A 22,500-nucleotide genomic window follows, 5' to 3' on the forward strand; every position below is an offset into this window, starting at 1 on the left:
CACACACACTTAAACACACACACACACACACACCCTTAAACACACACACACACACACACACACACACACACACACACTTAAACACACACACATTTTTACTTTCTTGGTCGACGAGAATGAAAGGAAAAAAAGAGTGAGAGAACTACTTTGCGATGACATCACATCAATCTGTCTCTCCTCCCTGCTGAACAGACCTCACTCATTTGCCATCGGCCTCCTCTACGTGTGTGTGTGCGTGTGTGCGTGTGTGTGCGTGTGTGTGTGTGCGTGCGTGTGTGTGTGTGTCCCCTTCGCCCCCGACAGGAAACCGTCACCTTGACCCCCCCGGGCCACGCATGACCTTGACTTTTCCCATCAACCATTAATTCTGAGTCCTTTCTGTCCATCTCCTCCTCAAAAGCCTCCATCTCTCAGCCTTGTCTCCCATGGTGTGTGTGTGTGTGTGTGTGTGTGTGTGTGTGTGTGTGTGTGGTCTCCCATGGTGAGGTGGAGCGTGCACGTGTCAGGTCCAGTGAAGGTGACACCTTGGCGCCCTCGTGCCGAGATAATGAAGGCTTTAACTTTACAACTCGAGCATATCAGATTGCCGTCCCCGAGACACGCGCTTAACAACGACATGAGTGATCCGAGCGGGTTCGCCACCCTCCATTTCATGCACACTGAGCATGTGTGTGTGTGTGTGTGTGTGTGGTGCACTGTAAAAAGAAAAAAGAAAAAAAGAGAAAATCCGCCCCCAAAAGGCCTCATCATCATAACCGCCGCTTTATTTCAGAGGCTTTAGTGAGACATATCACGGCACACACTCCTGCAGGAAACACACACACACCGAGACGCCGGGTTGCATTCTGTTTACCAACTGTTACGGCAGCCGGAGGCGAAAAAAAAAAAAAGAAGAAGAAGCAGCCCTGTGTGCATAACCTCAGAACACGGAGAGTCAAGATGTCAAAAATCACTCACGTAGCTCACAACCCAAGAAAAAAAACCCCTCCTAAATTCTCCCACTGCCTCTATCTTCAATCCTTTTTCTCCTCAACTCACCTTTTCCTCCCCCCTCCCTCCCCTCCTCCCCCTCCTTTTCATTCAGGAAGGGTTCTTTCCATAATAAAAGGAACCTGTGGAACTAATCCTTGCAAATCTCCTGTGCTTTCTGTCCTATACCTCCAGGCAACGCAGCACACTGAAATCCTCCATTTGCATGCCTAAACTGCACTAACTGTGAATAAACCCTTTTAGCTGCTAATGTAATAACATCTCCATTTCAGGGAAGGAGCAGGGGGTTAGCTCGGCCCTCAGAGATTCAAACTCCCTCCTCTCGCCTTCCCTCTCTCATCCCCTCTCCTTCTGCAAGCACAATAGGCCCGGCATACAGATGCAGCTCGGCCCGCCTTATCAGCCACATCGAGTTAGGGTCAGCTTTGGAAATGGAAGTCCTGATTACAAGCAGATAAGAACACACACACACACACACACACACACACACACACACACACACACACACACACACACACACACACAGGGGTCGCTTCACCTTCAGCCTGGAGGATTAGAAGTGATGTTGAACATGATTTTAAATGTGGATGTTTCCTCTTTTTTTCTTTTTAAGAAAGATAAGAAATGACATTTCCGCTATAATCAATAATATAAGATCTTAATTAAAGCCGGTACACGATAAATAACCGTGTCGCCCCTCCCCCTCCCAAGTGTCACGGATTTGTTTTTTTTTGTTTTGTTTTTAAATCCTCAAGTGCAAAGGGATGAATTTAAGGGAACTCACGCCATTTTACAGAATCTAATTGGCTGCTAACGCTCGCCTGCAACAACAACCCACAGAGCCGCCGCCGCCGCCGCTAACGCTTTCATCTCCGGCTGAATCGCATTAACGTTCACGTGGTTCAGAGGCCACAAAAAAAAAACAACGCACACGCCGACACGTGGAATTACTCGGCAACTATTTCCCACAGTCACACGGAGAACGAGGTCGGAATACATTAGGAGCTCTCGTTCGCCAGAGATGCCAAGATATGGCTTTAATTGTCCAATTACATGGAATATAGCTGTTCCCGCACGCCCTGAACTAGCTACTCCTCCCCAAATTCTGGGGTTTTTTTCGGTTGTTGCAGTGATTTCTTCTCCCTCCTCCTCCTCCTCCTCCTCCTCCTCCTCCTCTTCTTCTGTGAATTAGGGCTTGAACGGTGCAGATAACTGAGACATCTCTCACGTTTCCCCCTCTGAGAGCCGGCGTTCACTACCTCACAGAGTTCACATGAATAATATTAACATCAAAGAGAATTTTCTTGGAAACCATCTGATCAAGCTGTATCATACATGGCTGTGACACGCCGATAACAACCCCCCCCCCCCTCCTCTCATCTCCCTCTCAGACACACTCACTGTATACACTGACATGCCTATAACGTACATTTGTATTCTCCCGGAGTAAAAGGGAGATCCAGTACTTCAAAGCACCCTCTCCACCACTATACTACTACTACTACTACTACTACTACTACTACTTAGAGACGTCAATGCCAAACACAAGTGCTGCAGCGACGCTGCACTCCAAGAGTCAAACGCACACGGTGAAGAGCAACGCAACCTATGTGTGTGTGTGTGTGTGTGTGTGTGTGTTGACAGCAAATGTATTCTGCTGACCCATTTTTCTTTCCATTCATGCAGCCGAGCGTCTTTATTCACGTCCACGATTGTTCCACCTGCTTCTATATGTGTCCACACACACACACACACACACACACACACACACACACACACACACACACACACACACACACACACACACACACACTGTAATTTTGAAATCTCACACGTGGCTGGAAAATGGCCATTCTTGATGTTTGATGACTAAATAAATAAACGGGATGAGAAGAAGAAGAAGAAAAAAAAAGACACACTGAGGAGGAAACAGCTTGCAGCTCTGCCACTCATCGGAGCGAGCAACCAACCAAATGCCAAGCCAAGCGAGCCCCCCCCCGCCCGACACACACACACACACCCCCAGAATAAAACACACACACATGAAAAAGATGAACTTATTGAGGTCTCTATTTCCATGGCAACACAGAATAGTTTTGATGATGTTCCTTCCCAGTCGGCAGGCAGGGTTTGGCCGAATCACGGCACAGATTGGTGCTCCGTGGCTTGTTACTAAGGGCGGGTTTAAAGCAGAGAGAGAGAGAGAGAGAGAGAGAGAGAGAGAGAGAGAGAGGGGGCGCAGATGGTTGGAAGAATTGCCACTTTGAAGAAAAAAAAAACCCAACCCACACTCACAACTGGGTTCTGCAATATTGATTTGAATGGATGGAAGGGAAGAAAAAGCTAGTGGCCTATGAATAAGTAAGTAATGGATAATATGGGCTAAATCAAAAGCCATTCAAACAGAATAGGATATGTGTTCTCAATGATGCAAAGGTCCAGCATGTAAAAAAAAAACACAAACGTCACGCCTCCTCGTCACGGCGCCGATCTCCTCCGACTTTAAAGAAGCAGAATAGAGACACGGCCGCTAAAGAGGGAATCAAAAAGGATCAGAACGTTTTTTTAAAGCTGAATGAATCTCATTTAAATAGACTAAAAAACACAAAATGTTAAATATTAATATCCAGCAGATAAAACTCGGGATATTGTTTTCTTAACGGGGATTTTTGATGGGCAGAGCTGCGTCGCCAAGACGACAGCTTATGTCGTGAAAATGGCTGTTGTTGGCTATTTTCTTAAAAATCTTAATGATTAAAAAAATCTTCACTTGAGAGGCTTCAGTTCCCCCCCTTTTTTTTTCCAACGATCATCGGGGGTTTAATTTACCCAGCAGGAGAAGTTCGGCTAAATACGAAGAAAAAGGAACTTCCTCTCTGTTTTCTCTCTTTTGAGAATGTGTTCCTCTGCAGACAGCAGCACTATGGACTGCATGGGGGGAGGAGCACAGGGGCCCCGTAAGGACCCACCAGGGCCCACCAGGACCCACCAGGCCCTTCCAGAGCCCCATCGGGCCCCAGCAGGACCCACCAGGTCCCACCAGGTCCCAACAGGTCCCAACAGGCCCCTACCAGGACCCACCAGGACCCACCAGGACCGACCAGGGCCCCAACAGGACCCACAAGGTCCCTACCAGGACCCACCAGGCCCCACCAGGTCCCACCAGGCCCCACCAGGCCCCTGACTAGCTGTGATCCGTGTTCAACACGACCACACTGCTGTTCAGACAGACGTCAGGCTGAAGACGCCGGCTTGATAGCATCATTTTACACTGTCGCCTCCCCTTCCTTCACCTTTTCAGCTGCACTCCCCCCTCCTCCCCCTCCTCCCCCATCCTCCCCCATCCACCCCCCCCCCCCTCCGACCCCACAACCCTAAATCCCCCCAGCACACGGCGACATGGCAGACAGGCAGCACCACAGACAGGTGACCGTAAACAATTAATCAACATGGTGACACCTCTACATCTGCCAGGCCCAACACGGGGAGGGGAGCTGTCAGCTAGCAAAACAAAGCAGCCCCCGACACACACACACACACACACACACACACACACACACACACACACACACACACACACACACACACACACACACACACACACACGGCCGTGTTGGCGAGTGGCTCACTAGCTCATAAAGAATGTCACTCGCAAAAAGAATGTAGACGATATGAAGTATTTACTCCCGAGAGTCGACATGCTGATTTCTGACTCGCCGCCATCGGACGCCGCCGACGCCGCAGGATTTAAATCCGACACATTTCCAGTATTTATGTTACGTTTATTGCCGCGTCGAGTGGCTTTTCACACTTTTCTTGTCTTTTTTGATTCGATTGTAGCCGGCAAACAAAAACAATGCTGCATCTGTTCCAAAGGTCAGTTCACCCAGATTACCACAAAAAACAGATCAATGCTGAGTATAATGTGGAGGTGGGGGGGGGGGGGGGGGTGCAGTGCTTAAAGGATCAAATAAACAAAAGTAACATCAGTGTCCCTTTCAGAGGGACCGCTGCTAGATCTGGTAATCTGTTAGAAATCTCCAAAAGTCCCACTTGAAATAGTTGTTCAGCGCGGCTTTAAAGCAACTTGGAAGTATCGAGATGCAACTTCAGAAAAAATGGTTGCAACTAAAACAACAACATACAGTCGAACAAACGTTAACTTTGGGCCGACCTCGATGTTGAAAGTCCTGTGGTGCTGGACCCACCTCCCTCGGACCCATCCACCTCCCTCAGACCCATCCACCTCCCTTAGAACCATCCACCTCCCTCGGAACATCCACCTCCCTCGGACAATTCCACCTCCCTCGGACCCATCCACCTCCCTTAGAACCATCCACCTCCCTCGGACCCATTCACCTCCCTTAGAACCATCCACCTCCCTTAGAACCATCCACCTCCCTCGGAACCATCCACCTCCCTCGGACCCATCCACCTCCCTCGGAACCATCCACCTCCCTCGGAACCATCCACCTCCCTCGGACAATTCCACCTCCCTCGGACCCATCCACCTCCCTCGGAACCATCCACCTCCCTCGGACCCACCCACATTCCCACCCACCGTCCACCTCCCTCGGACCCGTCCACCTCCCTCGGAACCATCCACCTCCCTCGGACCCACCCACCTCCCTCGGACCGATCCACCTCCCTTGGAACCGTCCACCTCCCTCGGACCCGTCCACCTCCCTCGGAACCATCCACCTCCCTCGGAACCACCCACCTCCCTCGGACCCATCCACCTCCCTTAGAACCATCCACCTCCCTCGGATCCCATCCACCTCCCTGGGAACCACCCACCTCCCTCGGACCCGTGCACCTCCCTTAGAATCATCCACCTCCCTGGGACCCATCCACCCCCCCACTACGAGTCTTTTCTCTAAACATGTAATGCTACGTCATTAGCTTCTGGCGTTTGCAAACAACATGGATGCATTTGTTTGTGTGTCCACCATTTAACAAGGATCCCTGTTGACTTGAAATCCCAGCGACAGATGTCTTCAAACAAATAAAACCCAGACTTCTCTACAAGGCTAGAAACTTACAAAATCCAGGCAAATTCGAAAATGTGTTTGGAGACATTTCACCCCTAAAAAGTGGCCGGCAACTTGTTTGGTGGCTCGTTGCCATCAGTGTGTGTGTGAGCAGCAAATTGTAAAGCACTTTAATTTTCTCTTTTAGTCCTCAATTGACTGGAAACGTGGATGTGGGTTGTTATCTGGCAACGATTGTTTTCCAGTGTTCGGGATGTTTTTCTTGATATGCCACCATTGTTTTTAATCCCACCCCCCCCCAAATGCCCCAAAATGCCCTGCAGGCCAGTGAGCAGGACCGAAGAGGCATATTCATATGGATGAGTGTAGCTAACAGGTGATGAATGTCAGAGCTGCTGGAGGCCCATTGTCAACCAGGGACAAGGACAATATGAAGGGGGGGTTGCAGGGGTCAACACCGGGTATGTCTGCTGCTGGAAGTTGAAGCCGACTTGTGTCATCCGTCAATGTGGACACATTAAAACGGGTCAACGGCTCCCCGGGCGATGATGGATTCACTTATGACTACACGTGTTAGAAAAACTGTGGAACAAAGATTCCAGGCGAGGCACTTTTTTTTAAGTACATTTTTTTGACGGTATTTCCATCCATCTCCCTTAGAACCATCTACCTCCCTCAGACCCATGCACCTCCCTCAGGACCGATCCACCTCCCTCGGACCCATGTACCCCCATCCACCTCCCTTAGAACCATCCACCTCCCTCGGACCCATCCACCTCCCTTAGAACCATCCACCTCCCTCGGACCCATCCACCTCCCTCAGACCCATGTACCCCCATCCACCTCCCTTAGAACCTTGCATCTCCGTTGGACCCATGCACCTCCCTTGGACCCATGTACCCCCATCCACCTCCCTCAGACCCATCCACCTCCCTCAGGACCGATCCACCTCCCTCAGGACCGATCCACCTCCCTCGGACCCATGTACCCCCATCCACCTCCCTTAGAACCATCCACCTCCCTCAGGACCGATCCACCTCCCTCGGACCCATGTACCCCCATCCACCTCCCTCGGACCCATCCACCTCCCTCAGACCCATGTACCCCCATCCACCTCCCTTAGAACCTTGCACCTCCCTCGGACCCATGCACCTCCCTCGGACCCATCCACCTCCCTCGGACCCATCCCATCCACCTCCCTCGGATCTATCCACCTCCCTCGGATCCATCCACCTCCCTCGGACCCATCCCATCCACCTCCCTAGGACCCATCCACCTCCCTCGGACCCATGCACCTCCCTCGGACCCATGCACCTCCCTCGGACCCATGCACCTCCCTCGGACCCATCCACTTCCCTAGGACCCATCCACCTCCCTCGGACCATACCCTTTTTTTGTACATTTTTTGCCGGTATTCCCGACCCCGTTATGATTAGTTTAGCGATATTCTGCCGCGTTATTTTTAGTTGCATCTTGTTGACACGAAGCCGCTAGAAGGGGAGAGTGTGGCCGTGTGCACAAACACTCCTGGGGATTCTAATAACAATGCCGTGGTCCCGGGGAGCCACGGAGCTGCTAGAGCTGTCAGACCTTTTGTTTTAAAGGGGGGGGGGGACACTCATTACATTACAATCCCAATGATAAGGCTCCCTTCAGGGGGGCTACAGAAGGCCACAGAGGAGGAGGGTATTGTTCCTCACTCCATGCACTCCTGACAGGAAATGCAGTCTTCAGAGATGAGTTTGAAAGAAGAAAAAAACGCTCACAATAAGAGGATGTAGGCAAATGGCGTAGCTCACCTGGTATGTGAGGAGGAGGAGGAAGAAAAGGAACTCTGGGTTTAGATTAACCTGCTATTTTCCTGAAGGTGCTCATTATGCTGCCAGTAGGAAACTTGTGGGACGAAAGAGCAACACAAAGCTCTCACTTGATTTGGTTTGTTCTGCACAGAATGGCCATCGGGTTGTCGAGGGGGAGGTGAATGTACGGCGCTTTTTTAGGGGGGGGGGGGTAAGGAGGGGGGCGGGGGTCTTGTTTGGTGTTCAGGTTTGACTGCATCTCACACATCAAATTGAAGCAAAGTGTAACATGTGAATGTTGTGACAAATGAGACACACGACAGAAAGCAGAAGTAGGTGAGAATTGGAAAGCAAAGGGAAGGTTTCCCCGGGGACCGTGTGTGTGTGTGTGTGTGTGTGTGTGTGTGTGTGTGTGTGTGTGTCTGTGTGTGTGTGTGTGTGTGTGTGTGTGTGTGTGTGTGTGTGTGTGTGTGTGTGTGTGTGTGTCTGTGTGTGTGTGTGTGTGTGTGATGTTCACAGTTGCTGAAAAACAACATTCATGTTTGGGGTAGAATTAGGGAGGCGATTTTCACGATTAAAAATTCATTAAAGGATCATTTTAATAATGTGTTTTTATGGGGAATCTTTACTTTATTGATCCGGGGGAGGAGGAAGTTGTTAAAAAAAATTAATAATTTGGGTAAAGTTGGAAAGAGGAAGCATCAGTTGGACGTTAATGAAGAAAACAAACAATGTTTAACAACGAGCAAAACAGGAAAATAAATGATAAATGTTGGTCCTTATTGTGTGGATAATAAACTAATAATAACTGTCGTTACAAGTCATTTCTTGGAGACAAAGTTGCTGATACTAAGAGCAACCATGCATAAGAATTAAATAAATTAAATAAATTAAAGATTTAAAGATAACTTAGATAGGAGGATGAAATAATCTTAGCTGTAAATATGTCTTGGACAGAAATACATTCTGAATCCAAATTCAACGGATTCAGGATTTCAGGTTTTTATTTAAAAAAACATTTTTGTGTCTCTGCATCTGAGGGAACATTTCATTTTACGTTTTTGTACGTACATAGCTGCAGGTTTAGCTAACGCAGAAATATAAATGCATTAACCCACAACGTTCACATAATTGGAATCATTATCGCTCCACGAATGCAAATCCTCGTCCCATCATTTGTTTATTTGAAGTGAGATTACACGGAAACGCAGCGAAGGCAACAAAACGGACCAAACACTGTGGTCATTAAAAGGTCTAGAAGTCCAGTCTGTAATGAAACGGCTTCAGTGATCCCCCTCGCTTAGAGGAAATCTGACTCCACTTTCATCAGCATCGCTGCCTCTTTCTTTCCCACGGCCCTTTAATGTTGCACAAATGCCACCAAGACCATCCTTAAAGCAAAGATTAAACACCAACATGGGTTTGGGAAACGCTTCATACTTTGATCCATTTGTTTTGCATCTCAGTGGGCGATATCTCTCTTGGCTGGAATAAAGCAGCCAATAAAAAATACTGAATGTTAAACATATTGCATTTTTGGTTGAACTTAAACAGCTCTTTATTTTATTACCTTTTCCCGGAATATGTAAAAAGTCTGAAAACAGTATTTTTGTTGTTTTTTCCTCTTTTCATTCAGGTCTATCTTCTCCAGCTAGTGTTATTAAAACATATAGGTTATCTTATAACCAGAATAAGGGAAGCTCGGAGGGCTTCAGCCTGAGGGGTCCACCTGAGGAAAACCAGGGATCCAAATGTGACCTGATTGGGAAAAAAACACCAAAAAAACATGTCGGCCTGACACTCTTCCTCTCTGCTTGGACGAACACTTACGTCGTCTAATTATCCACACAGAAATAATTGGTGCTCCTCCATGTACAATGACCCCTGTGTGTGTTTTTGCAGGGCAAACGTGCACGCCAACGCAACGTGCACGTGCAAATCAAAGTGTTTGCGCCGTGACAATCGCAGCTTTAATTAAATTAAAGCAAAGGTGTTAAAGCTGTTGATTGTCAACGTGAGGAGGTGGGGGGGGTCGTAATACAATGCATATGAATGCGGCCCGTGAGTGACTGCGGTCCCCCAGGTGTCGGCCAAATGAGTGTGAATATTCAGCTTTTTCCCCTCCACTTAACTCTCATTTCACTCTGATGACATTTTATTAGCCTTCCCTTGGCATCGGTGTCGGGGAAACGCTACGTGGGAAAGTACGACGGCGTGTTCGGTAAAAAAAAGTAGGGAAAATGCTAGCTAACTTCCCATGAATGTACGTTTGTGTTTCTAATGAATCATCCCAACGTGTGACGACGCCTCGTTAAGGTCCTTAGGGTGATGATGTTGATGCTTATTGTTGCTTTTATTCATATGAGGCCAAATTGTCATCTTATGGGTGTTTATTGATCGGGGCGGTTGGGCTAAGATGCTAGCGGTAGCTTTCACTTGTTGTCATAGCAACGGCAAACATCCGGCGTTAACAAAACAAAGCAACTTGTTTATATGGGCTACCTTCCCCCTCTCTCACCTCTGTTTTCTTTGCTATAATCACGTGTCTGCGTATCACGATATAAACAAGTTACAACATAGATGCCGGTTGTTAGCATCGTAATAAACTTGCAAATTGGCCACTTTTTTTCTTGGAATATTGCCCCCGTCTCTCGGCTCCGTTTATTTTTTCTTTCCTACAATGGCCCTGACACGCCGTCGTAGGAAACGGCTTCTTTGTACATGAGGACAAAAGAAGATGCTTCCTTTGGGATTCTTCTTATTATTGAGGCACCATGGTCTTACTTCCTCCCGATTGGCCACTCCCCCTCCTCAAGTCAACTCTCTCTCATATATATATTTTCTCCCTCTCTCTCTCTGCGCTGCATATCGATTCAAATGAAAACAAGTTGCAAAACAAGTTGCCAATCCAAATAAACACCATGTCAAGGAGTCATCCACGCAGACAGAAATATCTGCCCAGCATGATACCACAGGGCAGAGAGACCATGGGGGGGCGCCGGTGCTCCTGACCTCACAGGGGGGTCCACAGAGGCCGGCGAGGTGTATGTGGACACATGCGTATACACTCGGGTGTGCATGGGTGCACATGTGAGTGGCTAATCATGTGTGGGCTTGTGACTCCGTTCGAGACATTTATCTGGTCAATAAGTGGCGTTGCTGTTATCGCAGCGCCGCCACTGTACCAGCAGCCGCTCCGAAGAGGGGAACCATATAGATCTGCTCATGGAGCAACGACCGCTGATCAACTTATGCCTGTAAGGCAATACGAGGGGGAGCACGGAACGATTTCATGACTGCCGATGCAGGCGCCTTTCATTAATGGCGATGATCAAAAAAGTTACTTTGGGAGAAAAGTGTTTATGCTCAACCTTCAACGTCCTCCGGCACAGATGATGTTTATACGCTTTACTGATTGGATTTTTGGGGAAAACGTCATCACTACCTGGAAGATGTTGCCTGTTTTCCAGTGCAGGACATTCATGCACCTTAGATACGTGGTTGATTTCCACATAGGTAAGTACCCTGTTGTAAACCCGTCTCCTACAAAATTACCTCATACAAACTAAACTGCACTCGCAATATTTGTTTCTGGACCAAACAGTCGCAGATTTAAACAGTTTGAAACATGCGAGTCATGAACAAAACAAAACATTTGGTGAGGTTTAAGCAAAAAATCTACTTCGTTGGGTTAAGTAAAGTACATTTTTTGGTTTGGCTTAAAATGACGGAATTTAAACAAATATCTAAAAACCTACTTGGTTCTAACGGGTCACTTACATCAGTCTCCTGGGTGAAAGTCCTGCGTACCCAGACCTCCTCCCCTACGTGGACTTCTAGGACTCAACACCAAGAGCAAACACAATCCACTCTAGTTTTAGTTGCATGTGAAGGTCATTTGGAGGCGACGGCGTTGCTGTTGAGGTCCTGCACGTTCAGAGCAACGGCAGGTTTGGCAACTAAACTATTTGGTTGAGTTTATAGCTGTTAACAAACTAAACATTTCATGTTCTGAACTTGAAGTCACTTTGGACCAGGATGAGATCTTTCCCTTCACTTCGACACATGAGAGTTGCATCATGGGAGCTCGCTATTGAATTGAAAGTATGGGACACGTTGGTGAAAACACATTAAATACACAGATTATTGATACATTTCTTAATTATGTTAATAGTAAGTAGAGTTGTGACCTTCGGTTTGTCTAACGAAAGTTTAGAGGTCGATTTGAGCTTAAATTATTCCGTTCCGTTTCTGAAGGCGAGCTGCGAGCGCTCGCTGCCAGCGACCATTTAAGGACAGCGGAGCCGTTTCCTGTCGGTGCTGCAGGAAATGATATTCAAAACGTGTCAAACGTCTTCGCGGGCCTCAAAGTGGAGCCGGCCTGAAGGGCGACCGTTTGAATGCGGTCGCCTCCTGTGCTCCCCACGTCCAGTGATGATGATGATTTGGGGTTAGAGCGCGAGGAAGCTCCCCTCGGGCGACCTGGGGAGCCCTATGACCTCTACCTGTGTACCCGACGCGGTCCCTGAAGGCCCCGCGGAGCAGAGGGGCCACCATAATCAGTCCGGACCCCACTGAGCGTGAGCACAGCCACGGCACGCCGGGGTCAGATGGAAGGACGGGGAGGGCTCCTGGTCCACGGGGCAAAGGGGGGGAGGCTCTCATGGTGTTTCTAAGGTCATGCTAATTGCAACGGATGTACAGTGTGACTTCAGTTAGCCCGACTCTGCCGAGGAGGAAGGAGGCGAAGGATGGGGGAGGGGGGGTGGCGTTACAGGTGTGGACCTTTAATTAAATACCACCGCAAAGGTTAATGCAGAGAACCAGGAACTGCAGCCACCGTTAAGTGGAGGACATTTAAACACGGCCGAGAATATGCCCCACACTGTGTGTGTGTGTGTGTGTGTGTGTGTGTGTGTGTGTGTGTGTGTGTGTGTGTGTGTGTGTGTGTGTGTGTGTGCAGAGATAGAACAAATTCAAAAAGAGCAAAGATCCATTTTGCCTTCAGAGGTGCAAGAACAAGAAGTTGAGCAGCTGATATAATGAAACTTACAAATAGACCTGGATCTATCGACGGCTGAGAAAATAGATCCCGAGCTGTAAAGGAAATGTAAAAAGTCTTTCTTCATCATCAGCTCATTTCATTCCCTGTAAAGTGTGAACTCTGGCATCTGCAGGGTTTCACAAAGTACATGTAGAAGCTATATTAGGAGGTATTGTCGCTCCATCACCTTAAACACTCTGCATGTGTGTGTGTGTGTGTGACCCTTGATAATTAGCACCATCTGCCATATTGGACACCTCTGGAGAGACAGGTTATCGTCACAGAAGCAAGACGGGCGATTTGACATAAACTTCCCCCGCTACGGACCAAAGACAAGAACGATGACGCTCCACAAACCAACCCCAAGATGTCTGACCTCTATTACAAATTTGGCTCAAAATCAGCCGCACATTTCCGAGCACACACACACTCACACACTTGTTCCTCAGAGTCATCGCCAGGGAACCGCAGACTGGGAACAAAAAACAAAAAAAGGGAGCTTAGGGACCATTTCAGCACAACAAAGATATTCGCAAAGCCAAAGAAATCCGCGCGGTTCCAAATCCACGGATTCAAAAACGCCGTCGTCCTCGGAGAGAGGCCGCGCTTTCATCTCACATCTGAAATTAGACAAAAAAAACTGCTTTTATTGTGCCGGTACGACAACAACGAGACAAAAACCTGTCCACATCCACGTGAAGCGCCCGGTGGCGGCGGCGGCGGCGGCGAGTCTTCTTCGGCGGCGAGGCCGTGGAGGGAGGCCAAGCGGGGCGGGACTCGGTTACTCGGAGCCTCCACCAAAACACGCCGCCAGGCCCTCGCTCAAAGCAATAATTGGCTATTCATGCGGCGTTTTTTGTTTTGTTTATCGCCACGTCGCCACCAGCGAGTCCTCGCTCGACCCATCTCAGTTTCATCCTCCGACATGAAAGCCTGGAGACGGTGAAATTTCAGCACTGTATTTTAGCCACGGAGCATAATCTCAGTTAACACAAGCTGGTCCCCGTTCCCTTTCTGCTTTGAACCGCCTCCCGCAGTGGTTTTGTTGTCCCCCCCTTACCCCCCCCCCCCCTCCATGTTTCATTAAATAATTTATTCTGCCTTTAAAATTCACTCATATTCCATTATATACCTTTCTGTATGCAGAGGAGGAAGACGGCGAGCGTGAACGCGAGGCTTTTGTGGAGACGGAGGAGGGCTCGGTTGCGTGTGTGCTGAGGATTTCCACGGGACTATTTTTTCCATTTTTTTTCACAGCTTGCGTCCACACTCCTCCTCCAGCTCCTCCTCCTCCTCCTCATGCTTCTCCTCAGCTTCCATGTTGTGCAGCCACAAGAGGGTTTTTTGGGGGGGAAAGAGGGGCCGAATCCCAGCTATCATATATGAACGTGTCGAAAACACACGACTGGATTTTCGGTGCAAATTGTTGTTTCTCGTAGTCGGTTTTGAAATGTGCAGCTGCTGCAATCACCAAAAGATGTACGTTAAAATAAAAACTCTTGCAGCATCGCATTGAAGCATATTAGGAACTGTAGAAAAAAAACGCACACAAAAACTCAGTTTGTGTTTTACAAAGATCTGCGAGGTTAAATTTCTGTTTTTTTATCATCAGGAGTTCTCTGGTTTTGAGGAGAACATAGACAAAAACAAACCTAAAATTCTGTGGTCTGCACACCAGGCCAGTTAGTGCACACAAAGTTAGCTTCTATAATTGAAGCTCAACTTTACAGCTTGAGGCACTTCAGCATCGGCTTCACTTTGCCACCTGATTCCATGTCTGAAAAAGGTGATTTACTGGCTTTTTTGCTGCTGTTTTATATATATATATATATATATATATATAATATATATATATATATATATATATATCTGAAGTCGGGAACAGAAAAAGAACAGCTTTTAAGTGAGAAGATAAAGATTTCCTGAACTCGCTCATTTTCACTCACTTAGCCTTCGTAGTTTCACCTTGTGCACTCCGGATGCTGCCGCCTGTTTTTGAAAATCACCGTCAAGACCCCCTTATTATCCATCTGATGTGTCGGAGCTGGAATTTAATTTGCGGTTAAGAAAAAAAAAATGCACACGTGGGAACGAAGCGAACAGCGGGAGCGAACAGGTGTTTGCCACGGAGTCGTCAGCGGAGACGTGAGCGGCTGTACGTTCTCACTTATGTCACGAGAAGAACGTGAAGAAAAGAAATTATACAATCTTGTCACCGGTAAGTGTGAAGGCGATGTGTGTTTTTACTACATCTGAAGGAACCGGGGAGCCTTTTAATGGCTACACACTTCATCTCATCTCCACACTAATCCCGACCGCTGCTTCCTCCCAATTAACAAGAGTTCGTGGCGCAGAGGAAGCCTCTCGCCATTCGCTTCCAAAACTCCTGGTTGTCTACGAAGAAACTCTGCAACCTCACACACACACTCACACATGCAGCCGGTCATCCAAGCTCCTCCCGGCCGGCCGACATTGTTTATACATGCAGATTGAAGAAGAACATTCAGATGCTGCTCGCTCGGCGCTGGCACCCTGGGCAGAGCGGCATAATTAAATGAATTGACTAAAAGGGATGCGATGAATATCCCAACACAGTTTCAGGTCGAGCCCCTTCGCTCGCAAATTAAAGCCAGGGGCCAAAAGAGGGTAAACATTAATTTTATCCGAAGTGAGTAAGAAAAAAGCAAGAAGAATGCATTCGGACTTTCGTTTTTTTTTTTATACTCGTGGAATAACTTTGATTTTGGTTTCTCGTCAGGAAATAACAACACCTGCTGAGTCCACGCTCAAAAATCTACATCTGTTATGTTTTTCACCTTCAGATATGTTACATGCATTCGATCGCAATGTGCATGTTTTCACACACACACACACACACACACACACACACACACACACACACACACACACACGTTGGCTATACAATATGTATACAAACGTTAACACAACGATTACTATTTTACAAAGCGAAGCGACACCTGTCCTCGCTGCACACAAACACAAACAAGCGGGCCTGAGGAGCATGCGGCGCTAAAGCTGGAGGCTAATTAAGTGACAGACAACAGCATGCGGGAGGCGTACGCCGGGAATCACCTCCTCCATCAGAACAGCAGCAGCATTACAGACGACGGACGCTCCGTCAGCCACTTGTTGACGGCCGGCCTTCTCTGAAGTACCACAAAATGACTCTAAATCTGTATTTAGGAGGAGGAGGTATGGATGCACTAGCTTCCTTCATAGCTTTATGGAAGAAGAATAAGGTGTGTGTGTGTGTGTGTGTGTGTGTGTGTGTGTGTGTGTGTGTGTGTGTGTGTGTGTGTGTGTGTGTGTGTGTGTGTGTGTGCATCCAGCTGTCTTGGCAGGTGTTCTGTACTGCTGTTGTTAGATAAATACAGTATGTAAGCAGCAGAGCTATCAGTTATAGTAGAAGAAGTTTTGCTCAATGCAGCTTTATTTTTGCATGAAATAATGATTTTAAGGCTACGTTTCCACGACAACGGTCTCACGAAAAAACGCCGTTTGAAAATAAGTTCTGCGTTTACGATGCAGCTAAAATCCACGCTGTTGTTGGAGGAGCGTTAATTAACGTCGTCTTCTTACTCTTCGTGGCTGTTTGACTGCAAACGTAACACGCCGCTGTGGGAAGTGGAGCTGTGATGTCACCGTTTCCACGGCGACGCTGGAGTTGCGTATTCAAAAGAATCGGGTTTCAAAACTTTCGTTTGCAGGCCTGAAAACATTTTGCATAGTTATTATGTTGAAAACGTTGTCATGGAAACGGCCCCTTTAGGAGCCTACAGCCATAATGTGTGAAGCTGGACAGTGAGCTAAATGCTAACAGCATGAGCACAATGAATATGCTAACGTGCTGACGTTCGTCATCTTAGTTTATAACAGTCTTACTGTAGTTCATGAAATAGTCCTGAAACTAAAATCCACAGGAATTTTCTAATTTTTGTGTTTCAAACTAACAAATTAAAGTTGGATTTATCCATTTTTTCAACATTAGTTCGAAGGTCGATATGCTACAAACTAAAGTTGGGTTCAGACAACAAAACCACAGCAGACTTCTGTGTCGGTTAAAACTTCGTCACTAGAGTGCAGTTAGTGACTGACAGAGTAGCAACCAGGGGGCGGGGCTTAGCGAGGGGGTCGATTAGCATTAATCTGACCAGAATGTCATTCGCTTTGGAAGAATTTCGAATAATTGGACAAAATGAAAGGTGGAGCTCATGGACACAATGAACACCTGCAAAAATGTGTCGATCCATCTAGAAGACGGAACCTTTGATCAACATCCATCCTCTGGGATATCTATACCGGATCTGATCAAGATATTTAACGACCACCTCATGGTGATAAGATGGTCAGATGGTTTCATCCTCTGAAGACAATGAATGTAAAACAAAATCATTGTGTTTCAGTCTTTTATCCGATAAAAACTGGATATTTCTGGATATATTTATACAATCAAGTTATTCTCAAACATAATGATCACATCAAGTGAAATAATCTTCTCATGGAGGCGTATTAAAACGTCATGCGACGGCTTTTAATTGAGCGTAGAGAAGTCGGGCTCCCGGCCGGTTCTTAGCGACGGAGACAGAAACCAGAAGCACAACGCGGCACGTCGACTAATTTTCCTGCTATCCGAGGAGTTCCTTAATTCAATCCCGTCTAATTAATTCACTTCATTAAATCAAATGTGGTGAAGTCAATACGAAGAGGTTTGCATGAAGGAAAAAAAGGAGGGAGAAGAAAAAAGGGGGGGGGGGGAGGGATTAGCTTACAGATGACAGCTCACATCTTGACACCAGACCAGTTCCACCCTTCAACCTCACGGTGCTCCGGGCCTCGGATTGATAATGACCCCCTTTTGTCTGAAGGTTTAGAACCGGGTCTTCCATCTGTGGCTGGAGAGGAAAAACCTTGTAACCCCCCCCCCCCCCCCCCCCTCCATATTCACGCTGCAGATAAATTAGCATGGCGGGCCTCGGCGACGGCTGTGTATTGTGATGTAAATACCCCGCTGCATAGACATGCATCTAAATCCAACGACGGGGCAAATTGTCCAATTCCAGCGCTCTTACAGGTTTTTGCATAGTCGCTGGTTCGGAGCATCTGCATTAGAAATGCTGCACTTCTGGATTACCATCCATAGGCTCTCTAGTGGAGTGTATTGCACATCCCCGTCCTAGACTTTTTAACCCCCCCACCACCACCACCACCAGCCTCCCTACAAGTGTCCCATTAACAGTTCCTCTAGGAGATTGCCTCAGATTGACTCTGAAAAGCTTCCCCCTTTGTGTCTCTAATGTCTGGGGCGCTTTTGTTGACTTTAGCTAGAAGGTTCTACGAGACTGAGCAAAGGCAATCAGAACAATCAAGCATTTTCACGTGGAATTAGGAAGTGTGGAGATAGGGGGGGGGGGGGGGGGGGGGGGGTTCAGATAAAAGAGGCAAATACTGCGTCACAATCAAAAATTCAATCAGACAGGGGTTATGGAAAATAATGAAACTCCTGAGCAGGTTTGCTGGTGGTGCCATTAAAAGCGACGAGGGCTTGGTAACAACTCCATTGTGCGTCGGGCATGCCTCTTATTGGTGAGCGGGGGGGGCCCTTGCGTGTCAGGCGAGAGGTGGGGCACCGTCCCCGGAGTCCACTATCACAGCAGGTTAACCTGGCACTGCGTTTTTTCTAAAGGACTGATTGCCAGCCCCCCCGCCGCTCGAGGTAAACTGACAATTTTCCATCAGCGGGGAACACGGCTTTATTAGTAAAAGTAGGGGGGATGGGCGGGGAGGTAAGGGAGAAAAGTGAAATCAAGTTCACGGGAAAGTGGCTCCTTAACGTCGGAGAGCGAGATCTTAATCCTGAAAACTTAATTAGCAGCGGAACAATGCATGGGTGTCAATTTCAGAAGACGGTTGAGATTCAAGCTTTAAATAAGGAATTTGACGAGAGATTTCACAAAGAAGAATCTCTCGGGGGAATCTTCCACATAGTCAGATCAGACAAGTCTGCATCCAAAGACTTTAACGTGAAGCGGGATCTCATCTGGAGTCGACTTTCTGACAGGTGGAGAAAAAAACACATTCACCGGAATATAAAAAACACCCTCCTTCGTATCAGAGAGACAGCTTCTGCAAACAGCAAATCAATATCATCCCCAGGCTGCATGTGAATGTAGGAGGGCCGAGCGGCCCCAGATATCACACTTCCAAAAGTAAAAACAGGTAAATGTACAAACAAACACGGGGCCATGAAGCTGGTGATTTGATAAAAAAGGAGAAAAGAACAAGTTAGAGGACAAACAAGCGGTGCCTTATGGTTTTCAAGGTCTCCATTTGTTTTTCCGTGTTCCACTGTCAGGCAGCGGAGGAACGGTGAGCCGGAGAGGGTTAAAAGGCCACGGCCGGGATTAGAGCCGGGTAAGGACGCCACGCTGGGCGCTGACATGCCCACCAGCTTACAGTGCACTTTTCTCTGACAACGCAGGGTCACGCCAACGCCGTGCACACGCCAACGCCGCGCACACGCGTGTCGGAGAGACGAGTGAGACGCTGGAGACGTTGACAAGCCGGGAGGTTATCCGTTAGCGTTACGCTAATAAAAAAAACAACAAAGTCATGTTTCAAAGTCAAAACCTAATTGTGGGAAAAGGCGTGTTTTTTTATTTGTGACGTGTGACCTTAAAGGACTTTGTCGTCCGTGTTTGACCGTCTTCACTTCTGTGCAGAAAAACAACCAGAAAAAGGTCAGAAAGCTGTGAAATCATTCTGTAACACATCCTGCATGTAGACTTCTTCTGCTCCTTTAAACGTCGCACTGACGCATCTTTTATCTTCCGTATCGCAACGGATTTCACTAAACACGACTTTTCACTCATGAGCACTTTATTAACGTAATATCTGTGTTTTTAGATTTTCTTTTATCTGTCTGTCTGTCTATCTACCTACCTGTCTATCTATCTACCTACCTGTCTATCTACCTGTCTATATACCTGTGTTTTTCTCTCGTTCTCTGTAGCTAAAAGTTTCAGATTGATTGATTGTTGTCATGACATGTTAAGACCCCAGCTGATGACGTGTCATGTTTAGATTCATATATATGTTGATATATATGTATGCAAATATGATTTATATATATATATGTATGTAAATATGATTCATATATATGTTGATCTGTATGTTGATGCTGTAATGAGAGGCAGCGAGGCCGTGGCGAGGCCCGGGTGCTAGTTACCGATCAGCATGGGAGCCGGCTCTTGGCCCGCCGTCCGTCATCTCCAAACCCTCCAACATGTGCTAACACGTATAATCGTCCTGCTGTGGCCCCCGCCGCCTTCAGCCACCTGATTAGGGCCGCGGTCCCGGAGGAGATCGGGTCGCTGAAGCTTCTAGCAAACCAGCAGCACGCCGTCTACAGCCTTCTTCCTCTAAACACGGCGAGGCGAGGCGTTGGTGCACGCGTAGCGGCGTAGCTGTTGTTCTCAGAGAGACAAACCCACGAGGATGCTTCTCCACGTGTCATCTGCATCGCCTCCCCGACGCAGGATCGTCTTTTATCAACAGCCAGCGATGACACTTTCCAAATATTTAAACACATGGGGGAGTTTCTCATTCAATCTGAACCGCAAACTGTTTTCCCTTCGAATAAGAAGAAAAACCTCCGACTATAAATGTGATTTATTTCCACCAGCCGTGAAACATATCTGTGGTGTGAATGCCACTCTTCTCATGTAACTCCCCGTCCACCTGCTTCACTGTAAGCGGCTGTCAACACAGTGTCTCATTTATGTCTCAAGTGTTTGGTGGGACAACGAGGGGGGGGTTGGATGGGGAGGGGGGTCCGGAGGGGCGAGCCTGGACTCTGGAGACTCTAGGTGGGAAGTAAACTTAGCCAACACTCCTGCAGCAGGGCATCACACACACATCAACGCCTCCTTTGCAGGTGAGAAGAGGGAGGAACATGGAGACGGGAGGGGGGGTGTCAGTCTGAGAACAGCCACGCTTTTACATATTTATATTCATGTTCTGCAAGACGAATATGGATCCTTCAAAACCCTGACATGGTGAGGAGCACGCTGACAAATGTGTGTCGCATTTAGACGGAGGAAACGCAGCGATCCATCAGTGTGATGTCACTCAGCCGGCCTCCCCGAAAACAACTTGTTTTACTGCTCTATGGTAAAACCTGACGTCTTTTATCAACATGTCTGGGTTTACATTTCACCACCAAACGGCTGATTAAACCGGAGGTGCATGCAGGTGAAGTCCCGTCAAACTCAACAACACACACCCGAACAACCTGGAGATGAGTCACACACGAGTAGAACACTTCCACAACCTGTTAGATTGGCGGCAAAAGGGATCGATCCCGTCAATGAGAAATATTCACACACACACAAAAAACACACCCAGAATGTACCGGGGCATTGACATGTCAAGTGCTAACTGACTGCCAGTCAATACACTCACTGACCAGAAAGGTCTCATCACTGTCAGGGGACCGGGAGGAATATCGGAGGTGAAAGTCAATCAAATTAGCTGCTTCCAGACCACTAAACTCCAGGAGTGGAGGCTGGAAACCCGGAGCCTTCTGAGGGAACCGGCCACGTCTACGGGAGCAACGTGAGCGGCACCCTGCAGAGGAGAAAATGTAGATTATATCTTCTTTTATATAGATAGATATAGATATAGATATCTAACACCTCCACCTCTTCACATTTCATGTCTATGTAGAATATTCAGGAATTGATCAAGGAGTATATCTCTCTGTTTCTTTCTTTTTAAATAAATAAATATTACAGAAAAGGAGTGAGCAGTGCTGATTTGCATGTGACAAAGCCTCCACCGTGTGCTATTTGTTTGCCCCCCCCCCCCCCCCCCTCCAGAGAGAAGAACCAGACAGTGAAAAAGCTGTTAAGATCAGAGTGATAATGACTTTAGTGAATAAAGAGTCTGTATCGAGGGTTTGATCCCCGTCCTCTTTCATTCCCGTCTCATTAGATTAAACCACCAGCGACGTTAAACATCCGACACCGCCGTGTCACAACACGTCACGAATTAAACCGTCTCAAAGAGAAGGCAGATCTGCAAGAAGAGGAGAAAACTCTCTTTAGATTAATCTCGTGTCAAAGGTCGTCTTGTAAGATTTTAGAGAGAAATCAATAAACGGTTTCTGAAAAGAGGAGAAAAGCTGAGCAGGTGACAGATGGCTGGGAGGCTAGTGTGTGTGTGTGTGTGTGTGCGTGTGTGTGTGTGTGTGTGATAGTAGGGGGGCACATTCAACTCATTCCTGTGTCATGTCAAATAAATCTATTTGAATATGAGCAGTGACTCCTGTTTTCTGATCAATGTTGAACTGAATGTGAGTGACAGCACACACACACACACACACACACACACACACACACACACACACACACACACCTCGGTGCACTAGTTGAACAAATAAAAACAGTGGTGGTGAAACTTTCCTGATGTGTCAGGTTGGATGTGGAGGCGGCGGAGATCAAGCCGGCGTTTTGTTGGAAACAAACAGCAGCTGCGTGACGACAACACAAAACACACCAACGTGCTTCTCTTTAATCACTTATCAACGTCGTCTTTTTAAATCAACATCAACGAGGATCTCACACACCACGTGTTTCTAATCTTGCCTTCATATATG

General features: G+C 47.5%; 1 protein-coding gene across 3 annotated transcripts in view; it reads right to left on the reverse strand.

The window, feature by feature from the left end:
* Positions 1 to 22,500, reverse strand: part of LOC311022303 (uncharacterized protein) — a 101,741-nt gene that overhangs the window by 68,841 nt on the left and 10,400 nt on the right. The gene's annotated exons all lie outside the window — the stretch shown is intronic.

This window comes from Eutrigla gurnardus (genome assembly GCF_963514095.1).
Source record: "Eutrigla gurnardus genome assembly, chromosome: 12".
Classification (NCBI taxonomy): domain Eukaryota; kingdom Metazoa; phylum Chordata; class Actinopteri; order Perciformes; family Triglidae; genus Eutrigla; species Eutrigla gurnardus.